We start from the raw sequence: 16349 nt of genomic DNA, 5'->3' as shown, positions 1-16349 counted from the left end.
TCGCCCGCCCTCACTCACCTGTGGCCTGGTCGCTCACTGATCCTGGCACCCTGGTGGGTGCATTACCAGCAGCTACCACTGCTTCCCCACCTCGGCACTGCCTGCAATGAAGAGCTGCCAGCCTCTGATTGGCCAGCAGCTGCCAGCCTCTGATTGGCCAGCAGCTGCCAGCCTCTGATTGGCCAGCAGCTCTTGGGGCACGATTCAGTCCTCAGGGTTCTTGATCCCAAGAAGGGCCCAGAGCTGGCTAATGAAGTGCCTGACTGGCATTTAATAGGGTGGGCCTTCCCCAAAGGGGGCAGCATGGAGCTCTCGCTGGCTCTGCGGGCAGCGGGCGAGACCCTATCGCCTGGATTAAATGCCGCCCAATGTGTGGGGGACCATTTGATCAAATGGATATTTAGATGGAGGTTAGGAACGGGCAGCAGAAATCCTGTAAATAATCTTCTGATGTTACTAAGACGATAAACCTGGTGCCACAAAGTTGCCCAGCCATGTTGGCTGAAGTGCTCTGTAGGAAATGCAGACCGGCCCCTTGTTTCACCTTTTTGTTTCTCCCTCTCTCTGGGAAACTATCTTGTCTCCGCTCTGCACTGTCCCAAACAGCTAAACCAAGATCGGGCATTCCTTTGGGCTGTTGTCTCTGGGTTCAGTTAGCAAACTGCCTGACTTTTGAACCTCTGCTGCATGACAGATAAGATCATTTTTCTTGCAATTATTTCCACCCTCGCAATTTTTGCAACATCTTGTATTTATGTTTAGTTATTAAGCCATTCAAGAACCCATAATGTGACTGGACGAGTAATCCAGAGGCCCTGACTAATCCCCTGGAGACAAGGGTTCAAATCCCACCATACCAGCGAGGGGGGGGGGGGGATTTAAACTCAGTTATTGAACTAATCTGGAGTAAAAAGCTGGTCTCGTTAATAATGATCATGAACCTACTGGCTTGTCATAAAAATCTATCTGGTTCACTAATGCCCTTCAGGGGAGAAAATCTGCTGTCCTTACCCAGTCTGGCCTACACGTGACTCCAGACCCACAACAATGTTGCTTCTGCTGTAGGTTGATATGGGCTGCTTCTATAGCGGAAGGGCTGTGAATGAAGCTGGAGCCATTAACAAACAATTAAAGGCCGATTAAGACTGTTGACGGTGCCCTGCCAGGCAACAAAAGCCATTTTTTATTCAAACATTAAAGAAATTGGAGAGAGGGAGTCTCTTTCCTGAAGCGCCCTCTCTCGCACTTACCTTTCAAGATGAAAAGCCTGTGTGATTGGTTCTCCAGCATCAAGGGCCCTCCTGCTGTCCTTAATTTGATGGCAAGCCCGCTCTCTGGCCATTAATGGCCGTCCTGGGGAAAGTCACATTGAGTGACTGTCCCCCACACAAATGGGTGGAATTTAATGTTGGCAGCGGGGGTCTGGCCTACCAGCAGGAGCCCTGCATTGCCTCCACTGCAGAAGGCCTGCCAGAATCAACTGCCAATCGGGCACTTAAATTGACAGAGGTGGGCCGTCCCTGGGATTTAGGACCCCGGGGCAGGAAATCAGAGGCTGGCAGCTCTCCATCACCTGTCAGCGACATGGGGAGCTGCTGGTGACGTACCCACCAGAGGCCCAGGATTGCCGAGGGACCCAGGTCACAGGTGAGCGAGGGCGGGGTGAGGGTCGCAGGGAGGGGTGGGCTGGCTAGGGGCAGGGGAATGTGTCGGAAGAAAGGGCACGGGGTGGCCCGTATGAGGGAATCCCCTCTGGAGCCTGCAGGTAAACCCGATAGGGGTTTGTTTTTCAGGTTCTCTGCGTAGTAACTCCCCCACTCACCCTCACTTAGCATGCAGGCGGCAAGGCCATTCAGGAACCTACCCGCCCCAGCCTTAATTGGGGCAGAGGTGGGAAGACAGCACGGTCACTTGGCACCCTCCCACCCAGTTAAATGCTCCATCACCAGGGGAGAAGAGGGCACATTAAACTCCACCCAGTGCAGGCTTCTGGTCCCGTTTGAACCTGACGGTGGAGTTCAGACGCCTGCAGGGAAATTCCCACCCCGTGATTCAACTTCTACTGATGAAAATGAACTCAGGGGGTTGAATTGCCTTGCTTCCTTCTTCCATACTTTCATATTCATACCTCATTTAAAACGTTAAATTTAAATGCATTTCAAATTCCCCTGGCCACATTAATGTGGAAACGTGGTCACTGTAATTACACCTTCCTACCAGTGGGGGCACTGCAGTACCACTACTGGCGGGAGAGTATAATTAAAGTGTGACATGTTTACATAGGCAATCTCCATTCTAAACGTGAACATAGGAATTTATGATGGAAATATAAAAATGAGACACCCCTATGCAACACCACAGGATATCAGCCAGAGTTGAGCTACTGCTTCTATATTAAATCATTGACAAACAACTACATTAACTGTTTCTTCAAAAGAAACTGCAATTATAATAATTTGCAGAATGTTTGGATTTCCACAGAATTGAAAAGGTGATGTAGCACATTTACAATCTGCCTCAGCATCCTCAGAAGAATTCCGAAGACAAGCAAGGAAGTTAGCCAAGACAAACATCTGGAATTTTTTCTTATTCGTTCCATAATTTTGGAAGGAACTGCAGGTGCAAAACATGGAAAAGATTTGACAATGAATGTGTATCAAATGGTTCAAACAAGCTTTCATTTTTTTTTAAAAAAGCACAGTGTCCCTCTGCTTTTATATCGAGCGCCTCTTAGGCAAGAGCCAAGGTAATAATTTTTTTGTTGCCTTCTACCTGACACTTTAGATATGTTTGTGAGTGTCAGTTTGACTTGTCCATACTATCCTAGCTGATGGATAACCACTCTAATTAATGAGTAGTTAGCATAAATTACAATAATCGAAGGCATGTTTTGTATACAAGATAAAGATAATAATTACTATGAGAAAAGAGAGGTATATATTATATTGGTTAAGTATATTTTGTATTTCTTATTTAGCTGGCACCACTTCTGTCATGGCTGTAGGTGACACCTCAATAGGCTATCCAACAACAACAACTTTAATTTATATAGCGCCTTTAACATAATGAAACACCTCAAGTTGTTCCACAGGAGCATTATAAGACCAAGTATGACACTGAGCCACATGACATATTAGGGCAGGTGACCAAAAGTCTGGTCATAGAGGAAGATTTAAGGAGTGTATTAAAGGAGGGGGGCAAGATAAAGAGGCGGAGAGGTGGTTGGAGGGTATTCCAGAGCTGCGGCCAAGGCAACTGAAGGCACAGCCACCAATGGTGGAGCAATAAGAATTGGGAATGCTCAAGAGGCCAGAATTAGAGGAGCACAGATACCTCGGAGGATATTGCAGAGATAGGGAAGGGCAGGACCATGAAAGGATTGAAAAACAAGACGTTGCTTGACCAGGAGCCTATGTAGGTCAGTGAGCACAGGAGAGTCAGGGGAGTAGGACCTGCTGCGAGTTAAGGCACGGGCAGCAGAGTTTTAGATGACCTCAAGTTTACAGAGGATAGAATATGGAAGATCAGCCAGGAGTGCATCAGAATAGTCAAGTCTAAAGGTATGAATGTTGGTTTCAGCAGCAGATGGGCTGAGGCAGTGAATACGTCAGGCGATGATATGGAGGTAGAAAAAGGCGGTCCTAATGATGGCACTAACATGAGGGCGGAAGATCATCTCGGGATCAAAGGTGACACCAAAGTTGCTAACAGACTGGCTTTATTTCAGCCTGTTGCCAGGGAGAGGAATTGATCGGTAGTTAGGAGCGGAGACCAGTCTTGCCAGTCCTTACTTGGAGGAAATTCCTGCTCACCCAGTCCTGGATGTTGGATGATGATGCCAAGAGGCAGCATGTAGATGAGAAATAGAAGGGGGCCAAGGATAGATGCTGGGGGACACCAGAGGTGAGTGGGCAGCAGCTATCTACATAGAAATTGCTGGACAAAAATATAACACAGTCCATCCACTTTGCCTGTGACCATTCTGGTAGTCATATGATGCAACAATGTCAATTAGTCTACAACTGATCAGATATAAGGCCAGCAAACCACCCCCCACCCCCCCCACCCCCTACCCCATGGTGGAAATCTTTGGAAGCCATTAGCTAAAATCACCAGTTGCTCCAAAGCATGCTACACGTATCACATGTCATGCCCAGTTTACTCATGTACTGTATCCCAAAATACTATTTTCTGAAACAAATCTCATTTTCGTTTGAATTAATCAATATTATTCACTTCCACTGTCTCCCTAGGGAGCTTGTTCCACAGATTGACCATTCATCAGTGAAATGTTTCTATACATTAGCTTTGAACTCACCCTGCACACCTACCCCCACACCCCCCCTCCTGCCCCTGCCCCTCCTCCTTCAAGGTCAGTTCGTGCCTACTGGTTCTGTTCTGGACAAAGTGGAACCGTGATTTAGATGATCTCATCCCTTTAGAATCCTAAGAACAGCATGTCACCTCTCAATCTTCCCTCTTGCAGTGAGAACTTGCCCAATTTATGTAATCACTCATTATAGTCCAATTCCTCTTTCCTCTCCATAATCTGGTTGCTCTCTTCTGTTTACTTTCAATCTAAAATATCCTTTTTGTACTGGATCAACCAGTATTCTATACAGTATTCTAAGAGCAGTCACACCAGAGATTTATAAAATGGCAGAGTTACCTCACTATTTGGGCTCAGTCTTGACCTTTTAGTGCATCCCAACATCTGATTTGCTTTACTTTCTACCACTGAGCATTGTTGAGACAGCTTCAATTTATTGTCAGTCCGAACTCCCAGATCTCTCACATTTTCCATGTCACACAATCACGCCTGAAGCTGCAGACAATACTGCAAGGGGAGCTGTAGAGACCCACTCCAGCAACTTCAGCACAAAATCTACGCTGATGCTCCAGTGCACTGCTGAAAGAGTGTTGCACTGTCAGAGACGCTGTCTTTCAAATGATGCATTAAAGCCCCCCAGGCCCCAATTTCCCTCTCAGGTGGACATCAAACATCCCCATGGCACCATTTGAAGAAGTGGAGGCGACTTCTACCCAGCGTCCTGTCGAATATTTATCCCTCTGGTTATTATTACATTACTACCTACAAGACATTGCTGTGCACAAATTGGCTAACGTGGTTGCTGCATTAAAACAGTGACTACACTTGACAAAGTACTTCAAATCACTGACAAATGCCTAGGGACGTGTTGAAGTTGTGAGAGAGGCTATATAAATGCAAGTCTTTCTTTACTTTCCAAGACTTGGCAAGGCACGATCCACTTGAATTCCACCTTCTGTCAGAAGTCTCCCAGGCGTGCAGAAGCCTTGAATGAAGAAATGGACACCTTCTCATTCACAACGACTGAGGCAAAGATGTCAAGTTACACACTTTGTCTAGATTAGAGTTTCAAAGAACACATGTTACTGGCTAAAGGCGTCGAGGAAGGCTGGTACAAATTCACTCATTGGACTGGGTCCCTTTGTGCTTTGAATTGTTGAAATGCATGGATATTGTAATTTGTTATTTTTTGCCCTACTGTTTGTATTATGGCACACCCACTGCCATGGCATTGTTCCAACTACTGTACACCATATAGATTGCAATAGGAATTAGAAAGATTTTGGCAACATTTCAGGGGACTGGGTTTCATGCTTTGCATAGTTACCATAATTGCAGCACTGTAGCTAGATTCCTGCTGCAAGAGCCTTGCCTAGACTGGCTCGTGTCTGCCCTACAATTGAGACATGTAAAAGTTCTAAATAAAAGAGTCTTGGTTGCACACAAGATTTTCCACATCTGCAAAATCCTCGCATATCTCTGGAGCAGCAGGGAAATGGTCTTTTAAAATGTAAATCTTTCCTTCTTACTCTATAGCAACACTGGGAGCTGGCAACACAGATCAGACATTCCCAGAATTATTAGAGCACAAGTGACGGTGAATGAACCAGATGATGCTCCACATTGGACTGATGTATTCAACGTCCTCGTGTCACTACCAGCAGATATCCCACCGTGTGAGCCACGCCAGCAAGCTGATCAGATTCCAACAGAAAATCTCCGCTAGGGTTTCTTTTAAACCACAGCCGTGTTTTGGTAAAGAAGGAAAGACTTGCACTCATTCAGCACTTCTCACAGCCACCGGACATTTCAAAACGTATTACAGCCAACAAAGTACTTCTTGAGGTGTAGTAACCGTTGTAATGTAGGGAGGAAAAATAAACCTAACTTGTTTTTGCTGCAAAAACCCTTAAGCTGTGCTCTTCACTTCAAGGTGAGCATTTTTCCACCCCCCCCCCACCACCCCCCACCCCCATTTCCTTTTACTGCCAAAAGAATAGGTGGGTGGATCTCTAGTTAGGGGATCAGAAAATGGATTGGAACGCAGTCTCGCCTGGGCACTTGTATTGAGGTCACTGGGTTTAAACAGGTTGTTAGCCTTGGCTCAGTGCTAACAGGCTCAGCTCAGAGCCAGAATGTCATTGGTTCAAGTCCAGCACCAGAGACTCAAGTACAAAATCTAGGCTGACACCCCAGTGCGGTAATGAGGAAGTGTTTCACAGTCACAGGTTCGGTCTCTTAGACTAGACAATAAACCAGGGCCCTGTCCGTCCTCGCAGGTGGATATAAAGGATCCGATGGCACAGGTTTGCAGGCAAGCAGGGGAGATCGTTCTAATGTCCTGGGCAATATCCATCCCTCATCCAACACCTAAACAAAATGTCTGGTCATTCAGCGCAATTGTTTGTGGGAGCTTGCTGTGCACAAATTGGTTGTCACATTTCCTAAGTTACAACGACGTCTGGTTGCACGCAAAGTACTTCGGGACATTAATTTTTCCCCATTCTCTGCATCCTTCACAGTGCCCAATCCCTGATTGTGCATCCAAGCTCAGCCCCAAAGTTCATTACTGGCAGTGAACAAGAATTTGTGAAGCACCTTTGTTCCTCCATTCTTTCTGGAGCAAGTATTTCGGATGCAAAGCATTTCCCACAGAGTGCAGTCCTGACAAACCAACCTCTAGATCCCAAGACTACCACGTCACCAAGGCACTTATTCAAAAATCAGATAGATAACAAAAAAAATATACAATTAATTCCTTTTTTAACTTTTTCATGTCCTGTTGAAGATTTACAAATAGTTTCCTTCACAACAAGTGCCCCCGAAATTGCCGAGATACTGATTTAGAGGGAATTACCAAGATTCACAGCACATATAAACCGCAGTAACACCAGCAGTCATCAACATCTCATTATCCAGGGGGATTTTAATCCCAATTGTGCACAGCTTTTTCATACGGTCACGCTTAAGAATTATACTAAATTAGTTTTCCTCTTGCTGTTACTACCAATTACAAAAATTTCAACAAACTCATTTAGGTTCATTTGGATAAGCCTTGCCATTCAACCAAACAATAAATGTTACACTTAATCCTATTAGGGCCGCGGAGGTGTCATTGTTTAAATACAGCTGAGCAGGGTTGGAAAGTGTAACATTAACATGACGGATATACTGTACTGATTATCGTTATCTACCATTTTTCCTCCAACTTTAATCTTCTTTCCGAATCTCCTCAGCGAAATACCTTTCCCTGGTGCCCGTTAATCATAGTTCTGAGTGTGTGCGCGCGCAGCCATAGTGAAATGATATAAAACCAGAATCTAAAGCATTAAAGCATTTGGTACACCTTTTCCTTACACATCCAGTGTGCTTCCCACTAGTTGCGATGAATATCCTGAGCTTTCTGCCCTCTGTGTGAGAAAACATAGGCAGAGATAACACAAGTGGCTTCCTTGTGGCATTGCTCATGCTGAATTCCGGCACGTCTCATACACAGAAATTAAGAAAGACTGTAGGTGACAAGCAGAGCTGGGATTTGGAAAGAGTTCTGGGAGAGGTGTGCCGAGTGATAGTGAAATATGTGTTCATTTTTTTTTTGTCTTAAGTTTCCCGTAAACCAGAGGCATGATATTTTTTTGAATCATGAAGAAATGTTTAAAGTGTCCAAAAATAAAAACAGAAATTGCTGGAAAAACTCAGCAGGTCTGGCAGCATCTGTGGAGAGAGAAACAGAGTTAACGTTTCGAGTCCAAAATGACTCCTCTTCGGAAAACACTTTCCCTCTCCGCAGACGCTGCCAGACATGCTGAGTTTTTCCAGCACTTTCTGTTTTTGTTTCAGATTTCCAGCAACGGCTGTATTTTGCTTTTAATTTAAAGTGTCCTACACGCATTCCGCGATACTTTTAATATTTTACTAACAGATTTTCTGCAGCATTGCTCATTGTAAGTCAGGTGATAAGTGGTTTTATAATCGCAGCATTACACCGAGTAATACACAATGTATTGTTTCCCCTGTTAACATGAAGCCACATTTAAGCTGGCCACTTCTTTTCAGAACACAAAGTTAAGGGGCGCATCCTAAAGTCAATTAAATGCTCGTTGCCATTGAGTGAAGAATGTTTGATATTAATATCACCAGCCCTTAAATGACATTTACCAACTCTATGGGTGGAATCATCCCAGATTTGCACTAAGTGTGGTAGCGGGCGGGAAAAAGAATGTTTTACCCACCGGCCGCGATGGCGGCTTTTCACACTGTATCATCCCAATCCTACCTCATTAATCATGCATGGTAGGCGATGCCAGTGGTGTTCAGTGCCAATGCTGCACATAAGAGGTTGGCCATCCAATGCAGGAAGAATATGAATGATCTCATCCATGCCACCGGGGTAAGGCAACAATCTCATCACTCTAAACTCACACATTCAAGCCCAACACACATTCGCTGGCATCTCACTCACTGCCAGCTCAAGGGGCATCACCACTCACTCTCTCACACACACCCTCACATCTCCATCTGGCCTCATCTCCTCTGGATACTTCCTCCCCAGCTCTAAAGACCTTGAGGCCACTTGCACAGATCAACTTGCGCCCCCACACACGCCCTGGGATACCCCCCTTCCCCAGTACGGTCCTCGCCCTGCAGCCTCTTCCCTTGCCTGAGGCCACTTCCCCCCCCTTCCCCAAACAAGCCCTAGCCCTGCAGCCATTGAAAAGCCACCCCCGAATTATGGCTGGTCTGGTAGGTAGGGACCTGCCCGTGAGCCTCCCTAAAAGTGACGTGGTGCTTTTTGCGAAGACTAGCGCTGATGTCTGCGAGTGCTGCCCGAAGCAAGGCAGGCAAACAAACCTCGAAGTCCGGAGTGAAGCGCAGCTCACCGGGTGCACAGCGTTTATATACAGTTTGAAACACGTCGGCGTGGCTCGGATGATCCAGTCTGGGGGGATGATTCCGGCGAGCTGGGCTTATAATGATATGAAGGTGTATAACAATGAAGTTCCCAGCACCTGATGGTGGGAAACGTGGTCTGCCATGGCGGGCAGAGCGGACGAATGCAAACTGCTTTCACGACGTTGTGAAACTGATTTTTGGCCTTCTCGCCACATTGCCTACTCACACTGCCAAACACGCCCAACACCAACGGGCACGGAAAATTCCACCTTATGTCATTGACTTCAAATTAAATTGAGTAAGACATCGCTGTACACATTGTACTAGTTATCTACATTGCAGAGAGAGAGGAAATTTCTAGCTGGTCAAGATTTTCATATTCCATCTGTAGGTTTTCGATCAGGGAGCTGAAAAATATCTGGTATGTAATAATGAATAAGACAGATTTAATAGCATGTTTGCTCATTGTTAGTGGGCAGATTGTGATCACTGAGACAGAAGCTGTTACAGTGAAAGGCACAGTCCAATGCTATAGTTTAATTCTCATGGTTTACGTTGTAATGGGGGGAGCTTTCGACTTTCACTCCCTCCACCACCAACGCACAGTAGCAGCAGTGTGTGTACCATCTATAAGATGCACTGCAGCAACTCACTAAGCCTCCTTAGACAGCACCTCCCACACCCACGACCACTACCATCTAGAAGGACAAGGGCAGCAGACACATGGGAACACCACCAGCTGCAAGTTCCTCTCCGAGCCACTCACTCATCCTGACTTTCCTTTCGCTGTCACTGGGTCAAAATCCTGCAACTCCCTCCCTAACAGCACTGTGGGTGTACCTACACCACAGGGACTGCAGCAGTTCAAGAAGACCACCACCTTTACAAGGGCAATTAAGGATGGGCAATAAATGCTGGCCTAGCCAGCAACGCCCACATCCCATGAATGAATAAAGAAAGACTTTGTTCATATTTTCAGTTCACTATCATCTACCTTAGTAAGAAACAATCCAGGAGATTCAACAGAGCCATATAAGTCCCTAGGGACGTGAGGAACAAAGACAATTTGTGACGATGAAAAAGGAGCAATAAATGACAAACAACAAACGGGTCTCTACCTCATTCAATATACATTATACAATGAAAACAAGAAATGCTGAAGCTATTCAGCTGGTCAGGCGGCACCTGTAGAGAGAAAAGCAGAGTTAATGTTCAGGTCTGCGACCTTCCTTCAACCTGAAACATTGGCTCGGTTTCTCTCTCCACAGATGCTGCCAGACCTGCTGAGTATTTCCAGCATCTTGGGTTTTTACCTCAGACTATTTTGCTTTCGCATTCGTAGTCTCTCAGCCCAGCTTCCCCCCTTCCTCCTGACGTGTCTATCGAAGTCTCTCAAGTCACCTTTTACATGATCAGCCAGTCTAAACAGCTATGAGGTATTTTTATTGAAAAAAAGCCTATTCAACCTCCATGAGCCAGCTCCCTGTATATGCTTCGGGTAATTGCTTCCCAGAAAATTGCATCTCACAGGAGCCAGCTATGCCAAATGCAGCACAATATCCATATTGAAAGAACAGGGAAAGAATCTGTCAAGATCAGATGCAGAGAAAGCAAATCACATCACCTTGCTTTTTTTAATGATGCATCAGCAATATTTTCCACCGTGTGTCATCCATGAAACATGTTTTTTGAACCACATGCATCTGTTTCAAGGTGGCAAAAAAAAACACTTGAGGCTTTCTAAGTCCCATGGTGGGATTAAACCACAAGGCCTCAAAAGGATGTGTTGTACCAATGTGAGAACATTTCCTAGATGTATAAGAAATCTTCTAAAGCAACAGAGACTTTGAACAATGTCTGTGGTAAATTAAACAGATACTTAATAGACATGCCTGTCAATGGTATAAAATTCTGTCTGAAAGCCGGCACAGCACAAGGAAGGGACTTACGTTCACAACATTCCTATCTTTTTGGTCTATATTACATCTAAAAATTAGTACAGCAAGAGTAAATACAGTAATAAATTGATCAATACGAAATAAAAACAAATTATTTGCCAACAGTCTTTGTCGTTAATTCAGTACCATTGCTTATTGAAGTGACTTGCAGATTATACTAAAATACTTTTATGAGCAACCTTGTAACTTCCACTGCAATTTAACTGTGGGGTAAAGTGGTAAAGAAAGAAACAACTCACAATTATAGGGCATCTTTCATGACCTCAGAATGCTCCAGAGCTTCTCACAGCTAACAACGTACTTTTGAAGTGCAGTTAATGTTGTAATGCAAGGAGAAGCAGCACTCAACTTGCACACGGCAAGATCCCATAAGCAGCGAGATAAATGGCCTCTTGGTGAAACTGACTGAGGGTCAAATATTGGCCAGGGCACTGGGAGAATTTCTCTGCTCGTCTTCCAACAGCGCCATTCTTATGTCTCTTATGTCAAGGTGAGAGGGCAAATGGGGCTTTAATTTAATGTCTCATCCACGAGTCACCATAGCACTCTCTCAGAGCTGCACTAAATTGCCAGCCTAAATTATGTGCTCAAGTCTCAGGAGCTGGGGAGGAAGTTAGAAAGTAGGACCTCAAGGGTAATAAATTTCTGGATTGCTCCCAGCGGCCTCCACTAGCGAGAGTAGAAATAGGAAGATAGGGAGGATGCAAGGTTTGAGGCATGGTGCAGGATGGAGGGCTTCGTTCTCTTGGACCATTGGAACCAGTTCTGGGGCAGGAGGCACATTTTCAAAAGGGACAGATTGCACCTCAACAGGACCAATGTCCTCACTCATGTAGTTGAGGAGGTTTTAAATTAAATTGGCAGGGAGATAGGCACCAGCATATAGAAGTAGAAAAGAGGAATAAGATGCCTAAAGGAGTGAATGTTGGATAGTACATGAGAAGGAATTAGTTTTAGATAGGAGCAGACTAAGAAGGACCACAAGGAATACAAAGACAGGATTATATGCATGGATGTGAATGCATAACGTATAGTGAATAAGGTTGGTGAGCTACAAGCACAAGTAGCCATGTGGGGAGTATGATGCAGTGGTGATAACAGAAACGTGGTTTAAAAATGGTGAGGACTGGGTGCTTAATATTCAAGAATATAAAGTGTTCAGAAAAGATAGAGAAAGAAAAAAGTGAGGTGGGCTGGCAATACTGATTAGGGAAGAGATTGTTGTGTTGGAAGGAGGGGATATCCTTGAGAAGGCAAATCAGAATCCATTTGGTTAGAGTTGAGAAGCAAAAAGGACATGATCACACTACTGGAGGTATTTATTGCATCCTAGGATATTAAAGGAAGTAGCCATAGAGATAGTGGATGCACAGGTAGTAATCTTCCAAGCATTCTTAGATTCTGGAAAAGTCCCAGAGGATTGGAAAACTGCCAATATAACACCCTTATTTAAAAAGGGAGGGAGACAAAAAACAGGTAACTACAGGCCAGTTAGCTTAACATCTGTCATTGGGAAAATGTTAGGGGAGAATTTTCTCCCCGTCGGGCGGGCCGGTCGGGAGTGGGCGTGGGCAGACACGGAGACAATCGCCGCCCGCAATCGGCTGCGCGCCGCCATTTTACGGTGGATGGGCCAATTAAGGTCCACCCAGCGTGACTTGCGCCCAGTAACACTCAGCACTACCTGCGCAGGCAGGGGGAGGAGGGAGAGTCGGGGCCTGCACTCTTTCGCACGTGCGCGCAAAAGAGCACAAAAATCTCCCCGAGGCATGAGGCTGCCTCAGGGAGATTAATTTCATAATGACACATGGAAAAAAAGAACAAAGAAAATTATTCAGACATGTCCCCTCATGTGACAGTGTCACATGAGCTGGGACATGTTAATGAATTTTCATGAAAATTTTTATTAAATTAATGAAACCTTCATGAAAACTCATCCCGCCCATGGGTGAGGTTTCATGAAAAATGCGAAGGCTGCCTGGGCTCTTCGCCTGCCCACCAACCTTAAGGTTGGACGGGCAGCCCTGAAAATTACTTTAATTGGTTTATTAATGGCCTTAACAGTCCTTTGACAGTTCAGTGGGCGCACAGCCGACTCCAGTGCACGCTCACCGAACTAAAGGTCAGAATGATGCGCGGTGACATCAGGACGCACGCCCAACATCACCGCACACCATTTTACGTCCCTGCACACCAAACAGAAGATTCTGCCCTTAGAATCTATTATGAAGGATATAATAGCAGAACATTTAGAATTACATAATCTAATCCAGCAGAGTTACCATGGCTTCATGAAGGGGAAATCATGCCTGACAAATTTATTAGAATTCTTTAAGGAGGTAACTAGCAGGATAGATAAAGGAGAACCAGTAGATGTAATATCTTTGGATTTCCAAAAGGCGTTCAATAAGGTACCACACATAAGGCTACTTAATAAGATAAGAGCCCATACTGTTGAGGTAGTATATTAGCATGGATAGAGGATTGGCTAAGTAATAGAAGACAGACAGTTGGGTTAAGGGGGGCGTTTTCAGGATGGCAACCTGTAGCTAGAGGAGTGCCATAGGGATCAGTGCTGGGGCCTCAATTATTTACAACATATATTAATGATTTAGATGAGGGAAGTGAATATACTATTGCGAAGTTTGCGGATGATACACAAAGTGTCCCCAGAGGGATATAGGTTAATTGAGTGGGAAAAAAAGTGGCAGATGAAATATCATGTGAAAAAATGTAAGGTTATGCACTTTGGCAGGAAGAATAGAGGAGCTGAATATTATTTAAATGGAGAAAGACTGCAGAAAGCTGCAGCACAGAGGGATTTGGGAGTCCTTGTGCAGGAATCCCAAAGAGCTAATATATAAGTTCAACAGGTAATAGAGAAGGCAAATGGAATGTTGGCCTTTATTTCAAAGGGAATGGAGTATAAAAATTGGGAAGTCTTGCTAGAACTATACAAGGTATTAGTTAGACCACACCTAGAATACTGTGAACAGTTTTGGTCCCCTTATCTAAGGAAAGATAAACTGCCATTGGAGGCAGTCCAGAGAAGGTTCACTAGGTTGATTCCGGGTATGGAGGGATTTTCTTATGAAGAGATGTTGAATGAGGCCTGTACTCATTGGAGTTTAGAAGAATGAGAGGCAACCTGATTGAAACTTATAAGATTCTTAGGGGGCTTGACAGAGTAGATACTGAGAGGTTCTTTCCCCTTGTGGGCATAATCTCAGAGTAAGGGGTCATCCATTTAAAACAGAAATGAGGAGGAATTTCTTCTCTGAGGGTTGTTAATCTGTGGAATTCTTTACCGCAGAGGACTGTAGAGACTGGGTCATTAAGTATATTCAAGGCGGAGATAGACAGGTTTTTAATCAGTAAGGTAATCAAGGGTTATGGGGAAAAGGCAGGAAAGTGGAGTTGAGGATTATCAGATAAGCCATGATCTCATTGAATGGTGGAGCAGGCTCAATGGGCCGAATGGCCTACTTCTGCTCCTACATCTTATGGTCTTATGTTCTTATTCTGTTGGGCTTCATACAGTGAGGGAGAGTCAGAGTGAGAGAGAGAGGAGTAAATCTGGAAGGGAATCACAGAGGTATTAGAGTGATGATATTGGGTGACTTTAATTACCCAATTTGGATATTGTTAGAGTGAAGGGTAAAGAGGGGGTGGAATTTCTGAACTGTGTTCAGGAGAGCTTCCTTGACCAGAATGCCCTTGACCCCACTAGGAAGGAGACATTGAAGGATCTGGTGCCAGGGAATGAAGTGGGTCAAATGAGCCAAGTGACTTTTGGGGGAACAATTGATGATCATTGTATCATAAAATTTGTTAGAAATGGAGAGGAGCAAGGAAAGTACCACATAAAAACAAAACTGAGGTTCATGGAATAGGACAGTCAGTGTCAGATTGGATAAAAATTGGCTTAAGGATAGGAAACAGCCAGCTGTGGTAAATGGTTGTTACTTTAGACTTGGTGGTTCGTGGACAGTTGTGTTCCCCAGGGTGCATGGTTGCTAGGACCACAGCTTATTTTGATATATATAAATGACTTAGATATTGGAACACAGAGTAAAATGTCAAAATTTGCAAACTTAGAAATATGGCCAATCAACCACAACAGGATATAGATAGGCTAGTAGAATGGACAGACAAGTGGGAAATGGAATTTAATACATAGAAATCTGAGCTGATGCATTTTGGCAGAAAGAATAGGGAGAGGTAATATAAACCAAATGGCACAATTCCAAAGGATATACAGGGACAGCGGGACCTGGAAGTTCATGTGCAGAGATCTTTGAAGGTGGCAGGACATATTGAGAGAGGGTTTAGCAAAGCATATCGGATCTTGGGCTTCACAAATAGAGGTATCGAATGCAAAAGCAGGGAAGTTATGCTGAACCTGTATAAAGCTCTAGTTAGGCTGCAACTAGAGTATTGCATCCAGCTCTGCTCACCGCTCTCTAGGGAGCACATGAGAGTCTTGGACAGAGTGCAGTGGAGATTTACCGGAATGGTTCCAGGATGAGGGAATTTAGCTGCAAGGTGAGGTCGGAGAATTTGGGACTGTTCTACTTGTAGCAAAGGTAACTGAGGGGAGATTTGATAGAGGTGTAAACGACCATGAAAGTTTAGATAAACTAGACAAAGAAAAGCTGTTTCCATTAGCCGATGGTACAAGAACTAGGGGTCACAGATTTAAGGCTTTTGCCAACAGATGCAGCAGGATTGTGAGGAAGAACTTGTTTCTTTGCAGCGCCTGTTAACACTCTAGAACCCGCTATCTATGAGGGTGGTGGAAGCGCAGGCAATGAATGAATTCAAAAGGAAATTGGATGGGCACTTGGGGGAAATAAATCTGCAGGGCTACCGGGGTAGAGCAGAGGAATGAGACTGATTGGATCGCTCCACAGAGAGCTGGTGTGGGCTCAATGGGCCGGATGATCCAGTGACACCTGCAGGAAAGTGCATGTGTGTGGACACGGAGTGATGACAGGATCAGGCTGTGATGGCCTCTGTTAACAAATTAGTCTGCCAAGTGCAGGGGGGCTGCCACAGTCACTGGAACTGCACCCATTCCGTACGGGAGGAAAGGAGCTTCAGAAAATACACATTGGAAGTTCAGCAGGGTTTGGGAGTGCGAGAGGGACTCTCGTCCAGGAGTACTG

At 44.9% G+C, this 16349-nt stretch overlaps 1 protein-coding gene across 4 annotated transcripts in view; it reads right to left on the bottom strand.

Moving 5' to 3' along the window:
* ltbp1 (latent transforming growth factor beta binding protein 1) overlaps window positions 1–16349 on the bottom strand; it is a 383951-nt gene that overhangs the window by 336440 nt on the left and 31162 nt on the right. The window lies entirely within an intron of this gene.

Source organism: Cetorhinus maximus, chromosome 14 (assembly GCF_964194155.1).
Source record: "Cetorhinus maximus chromosome 14, sCetMax3.hap1.1, whole genome shotgun sequence".
NCBI classification, from domain to species: domain Eukaryota; kingdom Metazoa; phylum Chordata; class Chondrichthyes; order Lamniformes; family Cetorhinidae; genus Cetorhinus; species Cetorhinus maximus.
The sequence above is the reverse complement of the archived record's forward strand: the minus strand, read 5'-3'. Positions and strand labels throughout refer to the sequence as shown.